A 12,927-nucleotide genomic window follows, 5' to 3' on the forward strand; every position below is an offset into this window, starting at 1 on the left:
CTGGGTCTGTCATCTGCCATAGTATTTCCTGTGTGTAATTTATTTGTTTATCTCCGTCCCCCACTAGCAGCTCTTTTGGAGCAGGGATTTTTGTTTTATTTATCTTGGAACACCAGGACCTAACGCATAGGTACTCAATACATGTTTGATGAATGTGTGAATAAATGTTTTGAGTAGAAGATGAACCCAGGTGACCTCTTAAGTTTTCTTTTAGTTTTGCTGTTTAAGATTCCATGAAAAGGCCTAGAAATAATTAGAGATTGACAAAGGAAGAAATATTTGGAATATAAAAACATGAAATTGAAGGACAGTTACAGAATCGTTAAATACATATTAACATTCTAGAGTGTACTTTCAAAAGGGAAATTGTTGAGACGGGTTAATTGAGTTTATGTATAAGAGGGGAGGTTATGATTTGCCAAGTGAGAAGTAATGTTTCTGGCCATGGAGTGATAACAGCTGAAATGATCCTCTCAAAAGCTAGGAAATGTGGCAGAGGAATATTGTGGCTAAACAAATTCATTAGAGCAGAAAGTTATTAAAAAACATTTTAAGAGGTATGGTTAAATCATGGGAAACTAGACTCCCTTATTGAGATGCCAGAAGCTGATGAGACGTAAGGTGGAGGTTTTGTTGTTTTGCATATGTTGTTTGAAAACACTCAAAGCTATATTTCCAACAGGAGCAAATTATGAGCCTTTGAAGAGCAGAATAGATATGCCTGCTGGAAAAGGTGTTAACAGACAGAAGAGGCCATAAACACAGGGGAAAGGGTGAAGTGGAAGGAGTAAAATGAAAAGAACAAATGGCTCACAGAAACAAATCCATAAGGACGAAAGTTCGATCCCTGGCCTCGCTCTGTGGGTTAAGGATCCAGTGTAGCCGTGAACTGTGGTGTCGGTCGCAGACGCAGCTTGGATCTGGCGTTGCTGTGGCTGTGGCGTAGGCCGGCAGCTGCAGCTCCTATTCAACCCCTAGCCTGGGAACTTCCATATGCCACGGGTGTGGCCCTAAAAAGAAGAAAAGAAAAAAAGAAAAGAATAAAAAGGAAAAAGAGCATAGATGGCAAACATGAAAGCAACTTTAAAATTCTAGAATGTGGAGTTCCCGTCGTGGCACAGCGGGAACGAATCCGACTAGGAACCATGAGGTTGTGGGTTCGATCCCTGGCCTCACCCAGTGGGTTAAGGATCCGGCGTTGCCATGAGTTGTGTGGGTCGCAGATGCGGCTTGGATCTGGCGTTGCTGTGGCTGTGGCGAAGGCCGGCGGCTACAGCTCCGGTTAGACTCCTAGCCTGGAAACCTCCATATGCCGCGGGTGTGGCCCTAAAAAGACAAAAGACAAAAAAAACCCACTAAAATTCTAGAATGGGAATGGACCTTGAAAGAATTTACAACTGAAGAACAAAAGCAGAACTTCTCTAAATAGTAGACCTCAAAACGTAACCTGGTGCGTCCTGAAGTGGCTGGTAGCATATTCCCAGTCTCTGATTTTTGACACAGTGTTCAGGGGAGGAGAAGGTGGATGCGGTTGGTTGGACTGGTTCCTGCTGTAGAGGCTGTATTATGGCGCAGTGGAATGGAGAAAGCTTGCTCTTAGGAGACAATCACATCCATCTGAGTAAGAATCCCTGCTCTACCTCTTATCCACTAGCTGTTCAGTCCTCAGCAAATTACCGGATGTCCCTAAAAGACATTCAGAAAGAACACTTGTCTGTTCACATAACTTCTGTTTTTCATGTACCTGGCTTGGCTGATCATCTAATTTTCCTTTTTGTTCACCTGTTCATTTCTTATTTATTTATTTAGTTTTGCTTTTTTTGGGGAGCCGCACCTGTGGCATATGGAAGTTCCCAGGCTAGGGGTCATCAGAGCTGTAGCTTCCGGCCTCCTCTACAGCCACAGCAACACTGGATCCTTTATCCATTGAGTGAGGCTGGGGATTGAAGTCACATCCTCAGACACTATGCTGGGTTCTTAACCCACTGAGCCACAACAGAAACTCCCCTCTTGTCATGTATTTTTTTTTTTTGTCTATCTTTTTGTCCTTTTAGGGCCACACCTGCGACATATGGAGGTTCCCAGGCTAGGAGTCTAATTGGAGCTGTAGCCACTGGCCTGTGCCAGAGCCACAGCACACGAGATCCCAGCCATGTCCATGACCTACACCACAGCTCACGGCCACGCTGGACCCTTAACCCACTGAGCGAGGCCAGGGATCGAACCCACAACCTCATGGCTTCTAGTCGGATTCGTTTCTGCTGCGCCACGACGGGAACTTCCATATTTTTAATTACAAAGGACTCTTTTCTCAAAATCCTTTGCAATTGCCTCTTCTTGTCTCCTGGTTCCAGTGTCTCCTCTAATTTCCCTGAGGATCATAGATTTTTCTTTGGTAAAGTTTTCTTCTGAGTTTCAGGTGTCTTCTCTAAGGGACTGCCCCCCGTCTTCTGTTAGGGTCCAGAAGGAGGGTTCTTCGGCTCTGCGGAGTTAGGGGGGGAATCTGCCGCTCTATCAGTATCTTAGGCTGACTTTCAACCAGACCTGGTTTTCGCCTCTGCTTCACCCCTACTTAAGACCCACCTGGCACTACAAATTCCTGGGCCTTTTGGAGCTCTGTGGCAAAAACCGATTTGCCTCTCAGCTTTCCTTACTGACGACTTCGCATACAGGTTCCCATTTCTACTAACTCAGTTACTATTTGTCTGCTCTCTGGTTTCCAAAATTTGCTGTCTTCTCTCCTGTATACCCCCATTCATGTGTATTTGTGCCTTTAAACAATTTCTTTAGGGAGTTTCCATCGTGGCTCAGTGGGTTAAGAACCCGACTGGTATCCATGAGGATGTGGGTTTGATCCCTGGCCTTGCTCAGTGGGTTAAGGATCTGGTGTTGCCGTGAGCTGCAGCGTAGGTTGCAGATGTGGTTCGGATCCTGTGTTGCTGTGCCTGTGGCATAGGCCGGAAGCTGTGGCTCCGATTCCACCCCCAGCCTGGAAGTCAGATAAGCAACAGGAGTATATAGTCCAAGGAAGAAAGCCAAGATACCATCCAAGAAATGGGGCCATTCAGTTTATAGATTTGAAGTTAGCATATTCCATGTATAGGGAAAAGGAGCAGTATACCGAAGAGACTAAATGAGGCCACCCTGCAAAAGGGTTGTGTAAAGATATAGCAGGAGTTTGCAGGGGAGAAATTAAACAAGACAAAACAGGAGCTGGAGTTCCCCAGGGAACAGAAAAAAGAATAATTTCTGAAAACTATTGACAGATTTTCAGAGACAAATGATTGTCTAGTTATATGAGACAAATTATTAAATTTTAAGAGAGCACTTTTTGACATCATATATTATTTCATATTGGAATCGTTACTGGTAAATTTTGTTCAGTCTCTCCCTTGAAATTTATAAGAAAGGATGAACAGGAGCTCCCATCATGGCGCAGTGGTTAACGAATCCGACTAGGAACCATGAGGGTGCGGGTTCGATCCCTGGCCTTGCTCAGTGGGTTAAGGATCTGGCGTTGCCGTGAGCTGTGGTGTAGGTTGCAGACGTGGCTCGGATCCCGCTTTGCTGTGGCTCTGGTGTAGGCTGGCGGCTACAGCTCCGATTAGACCCCTAGCCTGGGAACCTCCATGTGCCGCGGGAGTGGCCCAAGAAATGGCAAAAAGACAAAAAAAAGACAGAAAGAAAAAAAAAAAAGAAAGAAAGGATGAACAGGAGTTCCATAGTGGGTCAGCGGGTTAAGGTTCCGGCGTTGTCATTGCAGTGGTGAGGGATTGATCCCTGGCCTAGGAACTTCCGGATCGGCCACAGGCAGTGGGCGTGGCCAAAGAAAAACAGAGAAGGGATGACATTTTTATTGTTTAGCTCTCGAGGCCTTGGGCTGTGGCTCGTCTCTCAAGTACGTGCTGTACGTGTAAAACACACCTGGTTTTCAGACACTTAGAACAGCAACAGCAAGAAAAGGAATATAAGAGAGCTGATTAATACTATGTCGATTACAAATTTATTTATTGATTTATTTATTTATTTTTGTCTTTTTTTTTTTTTTTTGCCATTTCTTGGGCCGCTCCTGCGGCATATGGAGGTTCCCAGGCTAGTGGTCGAATCGGAGCTGTAGCCACCGGCCTACACCACAGCCACAGCAACGCGGGATCCGAGCCGCGACTGCAACCTACACCACAGCTCACGGCAACGCCGGATCGTTAACCCGCTGAGCAAGGGCAGGGACCGAACCCACAACCTCATGGTTCCTAGTGGAATTTGTTAACCACTGCGCCACGACGGGAACTCCATCGATTACAAATTTAAATGATAATATGTGGACATGTTAGATCATTAGATCTAGTAAAATATATTAGTAAATTAATTTCACTTTTTCTTACTTTTGAAAATGCACCTACTAAAAAGCTTAACACTGCATTTGTGGTTTGCGTTATAGTACTTGTATCACACAGCACTGGTCTAGCCTCTGCCCATGTAACTGCCTTTGGAAGTGTTCAGATTCAAGATGCTGTATTATGATGATATCTGAATAAATTTACTTCAAGTTTATTTCTTTCTGATTTTCTCTTGATTTATTTTCGAGCAGGTTAGGTATCCAGTTCGCACAAACCAGATTCCACGTCAGATTCCTCAACAGATTTTCTCTAGAAAATGACTTTTGGCATCATAATCAGTGGCATTTTCCCTTTTGGCTGTATTTTTATTCAACTCTTTTTCCTTCTGAACAGTGTTTGGTGAGTATTATATCTTCGTAATCTCAAGAATATTAATTGTTAATAAACCAGTTTTCCTCTGTGCTAAGGTTAAATTCTGGTATGGCAAAACTTCATTGCTACCATGTTTTATCCAAGAAATAAATGGCAATCTGACTCCAGGGAATTTCCTGGGAAACTAAGACCTAATTCACCAAATTTTAAAGCCACTTTTTGATGGAATGTCTATAAAGGTTTCCTTTTTAAAAAAAATTAATAGCCTCTTGGGAGTTCTTGTTGTGGCTCAGCAGGTTACAAACCTGACTAGTATCCATGAGGATGTGGGTTCGATCCCTGGCCTCGCTCAGTGGGTTAAAGGATTTGGCATTGCCGTGAGCTGTGGTGTAGGTTGAAGATGCGGCTTGGATCTGGCATTGATTGCTGTGGCTGTGGTGTAGACCCACAGCTGCAGCTCCGATTCAACCCCTAGCCTGGGAACTTCCATATGCTGTGGGTTCAGTCATAAAAAAGAAAGGAAGGAAGGAAGGAGGAAAGAAAGGAAGAAAGAAATGCGTCGTGTGAAGTAAGAATCAGTGCTCTCTGATTAAAGTGCCTTGGCTTTAGTGCCCCTGCCTTGTGACAGCTATTTCAGTTGCTTCAAGTGCCTTTTTTCTTACTTCCTGATTCTTGATGGCATTTTGGTTTCGAGAGCTGGCCAAGTAGGCTGTTACTGTGGAGGGATTTTGGGAGTTGGGGCAAAGGCACCAAAAATACAATAGAATGCAGTCATCAAATGTGTGTGCTTATAACAATTTTGTCCCAAAGGGATCCTCTAGACAAAACTTTTAAGTCCTCAGAAGTTAGGCTTAGTCACACACATTGATTGCTCACCTTTTAAACAGCTTTCTGTAAAAGCTGTTTGAAGATAAACAATAAAATCTGTTACCTTGTCAGCAACTAAAAAACATGCTGCGAAATAGATTATAGTAACCAAACTTTCCATACGATTTTGATAGGAAAGTAATTTTAAAGCGAAAACTGAAAGATTCTTTAGACAAATTAATTTTTGTTTCAATTAGAAACCACATGCTTGTTGTGTACAACTTTGTATATACTTTTTAACCATAGAAATGATTCTTGGCAACCTCTATCCTTTGTCCTCACACCCACGTGAGACTTGAGACTTGAGATTTTATTTCATTTTTTAATGATTTTTATTTTTTCCATTATAGTTTGTTTACAGTGTTCTGTCAGCTTTCTACTGTACAGCGAAGTGACCCAGTCACACACACATGTAGACATTCTCTTTCTCACACCATCCTCCACCAGGCTCCATCGCAAGTGACTGGATATAGTTCCCTGTGCTACACAGCAGGATCTCATTGCCTATCCATTCCAAAGGCAATAGTCTGCATCTATTAACCCCGAACCCCCAGTCCATCCCACTCCCTCCCCCTTGGCAGCCACAAGTCTGTTCTCCAAGTCCATGAGTTTCTTTTCTGTGGAAGGTTCATTTGTGCCGTATATTAGATTCCAGATATAAGTGATATCATCTGGTATTTGTCTTTCTCTTTCTGATTTACTTCACTTAACATGAGAGTCTCTAGTTCCATCCATGTTGCTGCAAATGGCATTATTTTTCTCTTTTTGATGGCTGAGTAGTATTCCATTGTACATATATATCACATCTTCTTAATCCATTCATCCGTTGATGGACATTTAGGTTGTTTCCATGTCTTGGCTATTGTGAATAGTGCTGCAGTGAACATACAGGTGCATGTGTCTTTTTTAAGGGAAATTTTGTCTGGATATATGCCCAAGAATGGGATTGCTGGATCATATGGCAGTTCTATATTTAGTTTTCTGGGAGTTCCCATCGTGGCACAGGTGGTTAACAAATCCGACTAGGAACCATGAGGTTGCGGGTTTGATCCCTGGTCTTGCTCAGTGGGTTGAGGATCTGGCTTTGCCGTGACCTGTGGTGTAGGTTGCAGACGCGGCTCGGAGCCCCAGTTGCTGTGGCTCTGGCATAGGCCGGTGGCTACAGCTCCGATTCGACCCCTAGCCTGGGAATCTCCATATGCTGAGGGAGCGGCCCTAGAAAAGGCAAAAAGACAAAAGAAAAAAAAATATATGTATATATATTTAGTTTTCTGAGGAATCTCCATACTATTCTTTCTTTCTTTCTTTCTTTCTTTCTTTCTTTCTTTCTTTCTTTCTTTCTTTCTTTCTTTCTTTTTTTCTTTCTTTCTTTCTTTCTATTACTCAAATGAATTTATCACATCTGTAGTTGTATAATGCTCATAACAATCTGATTTCACAGGATTTCCATCCCACAGCCCAAGCACATCCCCCCACCCCCCAAACTGTCTCCTCCGAAGACCATAAGTTTTTCAATGTCTGTGAGTCAGCATTTGTTCTGCAAAGAAGTTCAGTCTGTCCTTTTTTCAGATTCCATTTGTCAGTGAAAGCATTGGATGTTGGTGTCTCATTGTATGGCTGACTTCACTTAGCGTGATAGTTTCTAGGTCCATCCAGCATGATAGTTTCTAGGTCCATCCATATTGCTAAGAATGCCGGTATTTTGTTCTTTTTAATGGCTGAGTAATATTCCATTGTGTATATGTACCACATCTTCTGGATCCACTCCTCTGTCGATGGACATTTAGGTTGTTTCCATGTCTTGGCTATTGTAAATAGTGCTGCAATGAACATTGGAGTACAAGTGTCTTTGTGAGTCGTGGTTTTCTCTGGGTAGATGCCCAGGAGTGGGATTGCTGGATCAGATGGTAGTTCTATGTTTAGTTTTCTGAGGAATCTCCATACTGCTTTCCACAGTGGTTGCACCAATTTACAATCCCACCAACAGTGTACTAGGGTTCCTTTTTCCCCACACCCTCTCCAGCACTTGTTGTTTGTAGACTTTTGGATGATGGCCATTCTGGCTGGTGTAAGGTGGTACCTCAGAGTGGTTTTGATTTGCATTTCTCTAATCATGAGTGAGGCTGAACATCTTTTCATGTGTTTCTCGGCCATCTGTATGTCTTCTTTGGAGAACTGTCTGTTTAGATCTTCTGCCCATTTTTTGGATAGGCTTGTTTGTTTTTTTGGTATGGAGCTGCAGAAGTCTCCATACTATTCTCCATAGTGGTTGTACCAGCTTACATTCCCACCAACAGTGCAGGAGGGTTCCCTTTTCTCCACACCCCCTCCAGCATTTGTTATTTGTGGACTTGTTAATGATGGCCATGCTGACAGGAGTGAGGTGGTACCTCATAGTAGTTTTGATTTGCATTTCTCTAATAATTAGTGATGTTGAGCATTTTTTCATGTGCTGGTTGGCCATCTGTATATCTTCTTTGGAGAAATGTCTGTTCAGGTCTTTTGCATATTTTTTCAATTGGATTGCTGGTTTTTTTTTTTTTTTTTGGAAAACTTCTTTATTTTATTTTATCTCAATTTATTTTATTTGCTTTTTAGGGCCACATCTGTGACATATGGAAGTTCCCTGACTAGGGGTCGAATCAGAGCTACAGCTGCTGGCCTACGCAACAGCTACAGCAACACCAGATCCGAGCTGCATCTGTGACCTATACCACAGCTCACGGATCCTTAACCCACTAAGTGAGGCCAGGGATTGAACCCACGTCCTCATGGATACTAGTCAGGCTCATTACCGTTGAGCCACAATGGGAACTCCCGGATTGTTGTTTTTTTTGCCGTTGATTTGTATAAGTTGTTTGCGTATTTTAGAGATTAAGCCCCTGTCAGTTGCCTTGTTTGAAACTATTTTCTCCCATTCTATAGGTTGTCTTTATTTATTTTTTTTTATGGTTTCCTTTGCTGTGAAAAAGCTTGTTAGTTTGATTAGGTCCCATTGGTTTATTTTTACTTTTATTTCTGTTGCCTTTGGAGACTGACCTAAGAAAACATTTGTATGGTTGATGTCAGGGAATATTTTGCCTATGTTCTCTTCTAGGAGTTTGGTAGTTAGACATAAGATTTTAAAATGGGGTCTTACAAAGGGTGGGGGGAAAATGTAATGTATACATGTAAGGATAACTTGATCCACTTGCTGTACAGTGGGGAAATAAAAATAAATAAATAAATAAATAAATAAATAAATAAAAATAAAATGGGGTCTTGATTGGTTCACCAGTCTCGTCTTCTCTTTAGGATACTTCTAAAAATATGTATTTCTTAACCCAATTTGATTCAGCTCAGCTCTATAATAGTGAAAGAAATGACTTCATTCCTTCAAAGTTTGACCTAAATGTAATCCATACACAGAAATTTTGAGAGATGCATGTTTGAAGGTATATTTAATAGAATTATGTGTGCTGTGCTGCAAAGACCTGTTTGGGGCGTTTACCTGTCCACAGTCCTCCAAAAGCAAAAATGGCGTTTGATTCTGTGGTTTTCTGTTGTATGATGTAATCGCTGGTTTTTATGACATTTACAACCTTCCATTTATAAAGAGAGAGCATATTTTTTAAGTGTCTATAGAGAAAATTGAGGGGTCTCAAGTGAAAACTAAATTATAGGAGCAGAGGAATATAGGAACAGAGAGGGCGGGTGGCAGATAAAACATTAAGGGAAGAGAATGTCCAGTATAAACAAGAGCATCCAGCGTTTGGGCTTAGCGCCTTACACTTCAATTTCACAGGGCTTTTCTGCCCTCACAGTGTTTTATCACTCTCAGGAGGGAACCCACGTGTTCCTGTGGGTTATCTGGGCTTTGACACTGATTCTGATGAGAGAGGATATGGCCAAACTCCGAAGCTGCGTAGGTAAGGGAATACATATTATATGATAGTACATGGATTTGATGGGACCACATAGACAGATGAAGTTTTGGAATGAAAAATTCAAGGTCTGAGAAGTGTGTGACAGTTGATTGTATAGAACTGGATGGATCTTTGTGCGTATGGCTGAGTTAAAGCTTATTTTATTTTTTTGCTTTTTAGGGCTGCACCTGTAGCATATGGAGGTTCCCAGGATAGGGGTGGCATCAAGCTATAGCCGCCAGCCTACAGCCACAGCAATGCGGGATCCGAGCCGCATCTTCAACCTACACTACAGCTCATGGCAACGCAGGGTCCTTAACCCACTGAGCGAGGCCAGGGATCGAACCTGCATCCTCATGGATACTAGTGGGATTCATTTCCACTGTGCCACGATGGGAACTCCCAAGTTAAACCTTATTTTAAAGCTGTTGTTTTTATTTTCAGATCTCATCAGATGTACTTCATGTTTGGTCTCCTTTTCTTAGTCTTTTTAATTCTCCTAATGACTTGTTCAGAAGCTACCGTTTTGCTACGTCCCTTTCATTTGTGTGCTGAAGAACAGACCTAAGAAACTAGTGCATCTGAAGCTTTCTAAACTTGTGTTATTGGAATTAGAAGTCTGTGTTGAGAAAGGGATTGAAATAAATGTTAACTACAGGGTTTCTACTACTTGGGATCGGTTTTATATTGCGTTTTCCTAATGACACATTTTGATTTTGAGGGAGCTATCACGTTAATACTAGTTTGATGGAAAAATTTAAACAAAGTGATTTCTCTCTGGCTAGTTACTATAATTGCTGCGTAATATTCAGTTAATATAGAGAAATAGAGGGAACTGATTTGACACGGTAGACATATAAAGATCTGGTTCGATGATGTTTTCTTTTTACCAGTTACAATTTTCTTGCAGCTTAGGCCAGGAGTGTATTTTATGGGTTTGAGATGGATGCTAAAGGCCTTTTTTCTTACTGTCATTTTGCTGCCTTTTGGTTACCATGGACATAAATAGGTCTTTTTACCGCATGCCACCCCCCAGTTATTTTCCTGATGTCATTTTGGATAATGAAGCTGGTAATGAACGTCTTTTCTTAAATCATTTCTAAATCCCTCCGATTTGGGTGGTTCAGCGTGACTCTCTAAAGGTGACAATAGAGAGTTTAGAGAATGATTATTACATACATGATGTCTTAGAGCATTTTCTTCTTCTTCTTCTTATTTATTTATTTATTTATTTTTTGTCTTTTTAGGGCTGTACCTCCGGCATATGGAGGTTCCCAGGCTGGGAGTCTAATCGGAGCTGTAGCCGCCGGCCTACACCACAGCCACGGCAATGTGGGATCTGAGCCGCGTCTGTGACTCACACCACAGCTCACGGCAACGCCAGATCCTTAACCCACTGATCAAGGCCAGGGATCGAACCTGCATCCTCATGGATGCTACTCAGATTCGTTAACCACCAAGCCACGATGGGAACTCCAGCATTTTCTTCTTGAGCTATAGAAGTAAAGGTAAGAAATATATAATTCTATATATTATACTTAGTTCTACTCATTCATTCTATGGTACATTTTGTCATAAAAATCTGCAGTAATCAGTAACGAAACATCCATTAACAGGCATAGAATGTGTGTATTTTTATTTCTCAGAAAATGTTTTGGGGGGCTCTCAAGACCACCAACATGTTTGGTGACTCACTAGGTCTCACAGGACTCAGCATATAGATGTATTCTTGACTTGGGTTTTTTTTTTTTTTCCTAGGGCTGCACTTGTGGCATATGGAGGGTTCCAGGCTAGGGGTCCAGTCGGAGCTGTAGCGGCCGGCCTACAGCACAGCCACGGCAATGTGGGATCTGAGCTGCTTCTGCAACCTACACCACAATAAGCTCACGGCAGCATGGGATCCTTAACCTACTGAGTGAGGCCAGGGATTGAACCTGAGTCCTCATGGATACTAGTCGGATTCGTTACCAATGAGCCACAAGAGGAACTCCATTGCCTTGGGTTTGTTCCAGCAAGAGGATACACAACAGGGTCAGCAAGGGAAAAAAGCGCAGGTGGAGCCTAGGAAAAAAATCCATGTACAGTCATCCTCTGCTTTCTCTCTCCCAGGAGGAGACACACAGAGCACTTGCTCCTTTCTCCAGCGGTAAAAAATGCAAGAATATATGTACAATATTTCTGCCCTGGGAAGCCCATCAGAGACTCAGCTCCCAAGGTTTTCATTGGGCACTGCTCATAGGCACCCTCTGCCTAGCAACTAAGACATTCCAGACTCTCAAAAGGAAAGCGAGTGTTCACCATAAATCGCATTGTTTGCACCATCTAGCAAACCAGTCTGATCCATCAGGGCCTGATTAAGGGCCAAATTCCCAGATATAAGCCAGGGGCCAACCTTGCAAGCAGACCCTTCTAAAGATAGCAGCCTCAACCCGCTAGGTTAAATTAAGTCTTTTCTGCACTCTCGGTCCTTGACCACAGTGCCTTTCTGGTAAAATTATTATCAGGAAGAGCCCATGGGGCAGGGTGAGGCCAACCTGATTATGGACCTCAGTCATGCCTCCAGAGGTCCTGAATTTAGCCAGTTAAAACAAATCCCATTAACCAGAGAGGTCTAGCTTAAACACACAAACTCAGAGAAGAAGAGATCAGCTTTGTGGTTACGGAGGCAGGGGTTAGGGGGCGGATAATTGGATGAAGGTGGCCAAAAGGTACGAACTCCCAGTTATAAGCTAAGTACTAGGGATGTACTTACAATATGGTAAATATATGAAAGTTGTTGAGAGTAAATCCTAAGAGTTCTCAGCACAAGGGAGAAAAATAGATTTTTCTCTTTCTTTAGTTTTGTATTTAGACGAGATGACGGAGGCTTACTAAAGTTATTGTGATCATCATCTCATGATGTATATAAATCAAATGATTATGCTTTGCACCTTAAACTTAGGCAGGGCTGTGTGCCAATTATATCTCAGTAAAAACCTCAATAAAACCAGAAGGGAAAAAAGATGTATCTTAAATCTCAACACTAACCTTTACCTGGCCCGAGGCTTCAATTCAGGCCCGGCACAACTCTGGCCAGGAAATTGAAGCTGACTTGAAAGCCTTCCAAGGCTGAGACAGCATCTGGAGAGAAAGGATGCACCCATTAGAAGTACCATCCCCGAGGGCACACGTGGTCCCCCTGGAAACAAAGAATTATAATTGTTAGGGCACCCCGAGCAGGATGTACATTAGTCAGACGGTACATGTTATATTAAATTTCTCATAAAACTTCCTCTTTTATTTTAGTTTATTTAATCCATCATCCTATGGAGCCAATTTTATGTTGCTTGTTATTGCCATAATTGCTAACCCATGGATAGTTAGAATTTCTTCTAAAAAGTTGGGTTTTTTTCTACTTGGTTTTGCAAGATTATCATTGGTGGTGGAGAGGCTTTTTTACCAGCAGT

At 42.3% G+C, this 12,927-nt stretch overlaps 1 long non-coding RNA gene across 7 annotated transcripts in view; it reads left to right on the top strand.

Moving 5' to 3' along the window:
* Nucleotides 1–12,927, top strand: part of LOC102165590 — a 90,201-nt gene that overhangs the window by 62,176 nt on the left and 15,098 nt on the right. For all 7 annotated transcript variants that reach the window (XR_002340642.1, XR_002340646.1, XR_002340645.1 and 4 more), the window contains one exon: nt 4,589–4,736. This is a non-coding gene — a long non-coding RNA (uncharacterized LOC102165590). The remainder of the gene's footprint in view (nt 1–4,588; nt 4,737–12,927) is intronic.

Source organism: Sus scrofa, chromosome X (assembly GCF_000003025.6).
Source record: "Sus scrofa isolate TJ Tabasco breed Duroc chromosome X, Sscrofa11.1, whole genome shotgun sequence".
NCBI lineage: Eukaryota > Metazoa > Chordata > Mammalia > Artiodactyla > Suidae > Sus > Sus scrofa.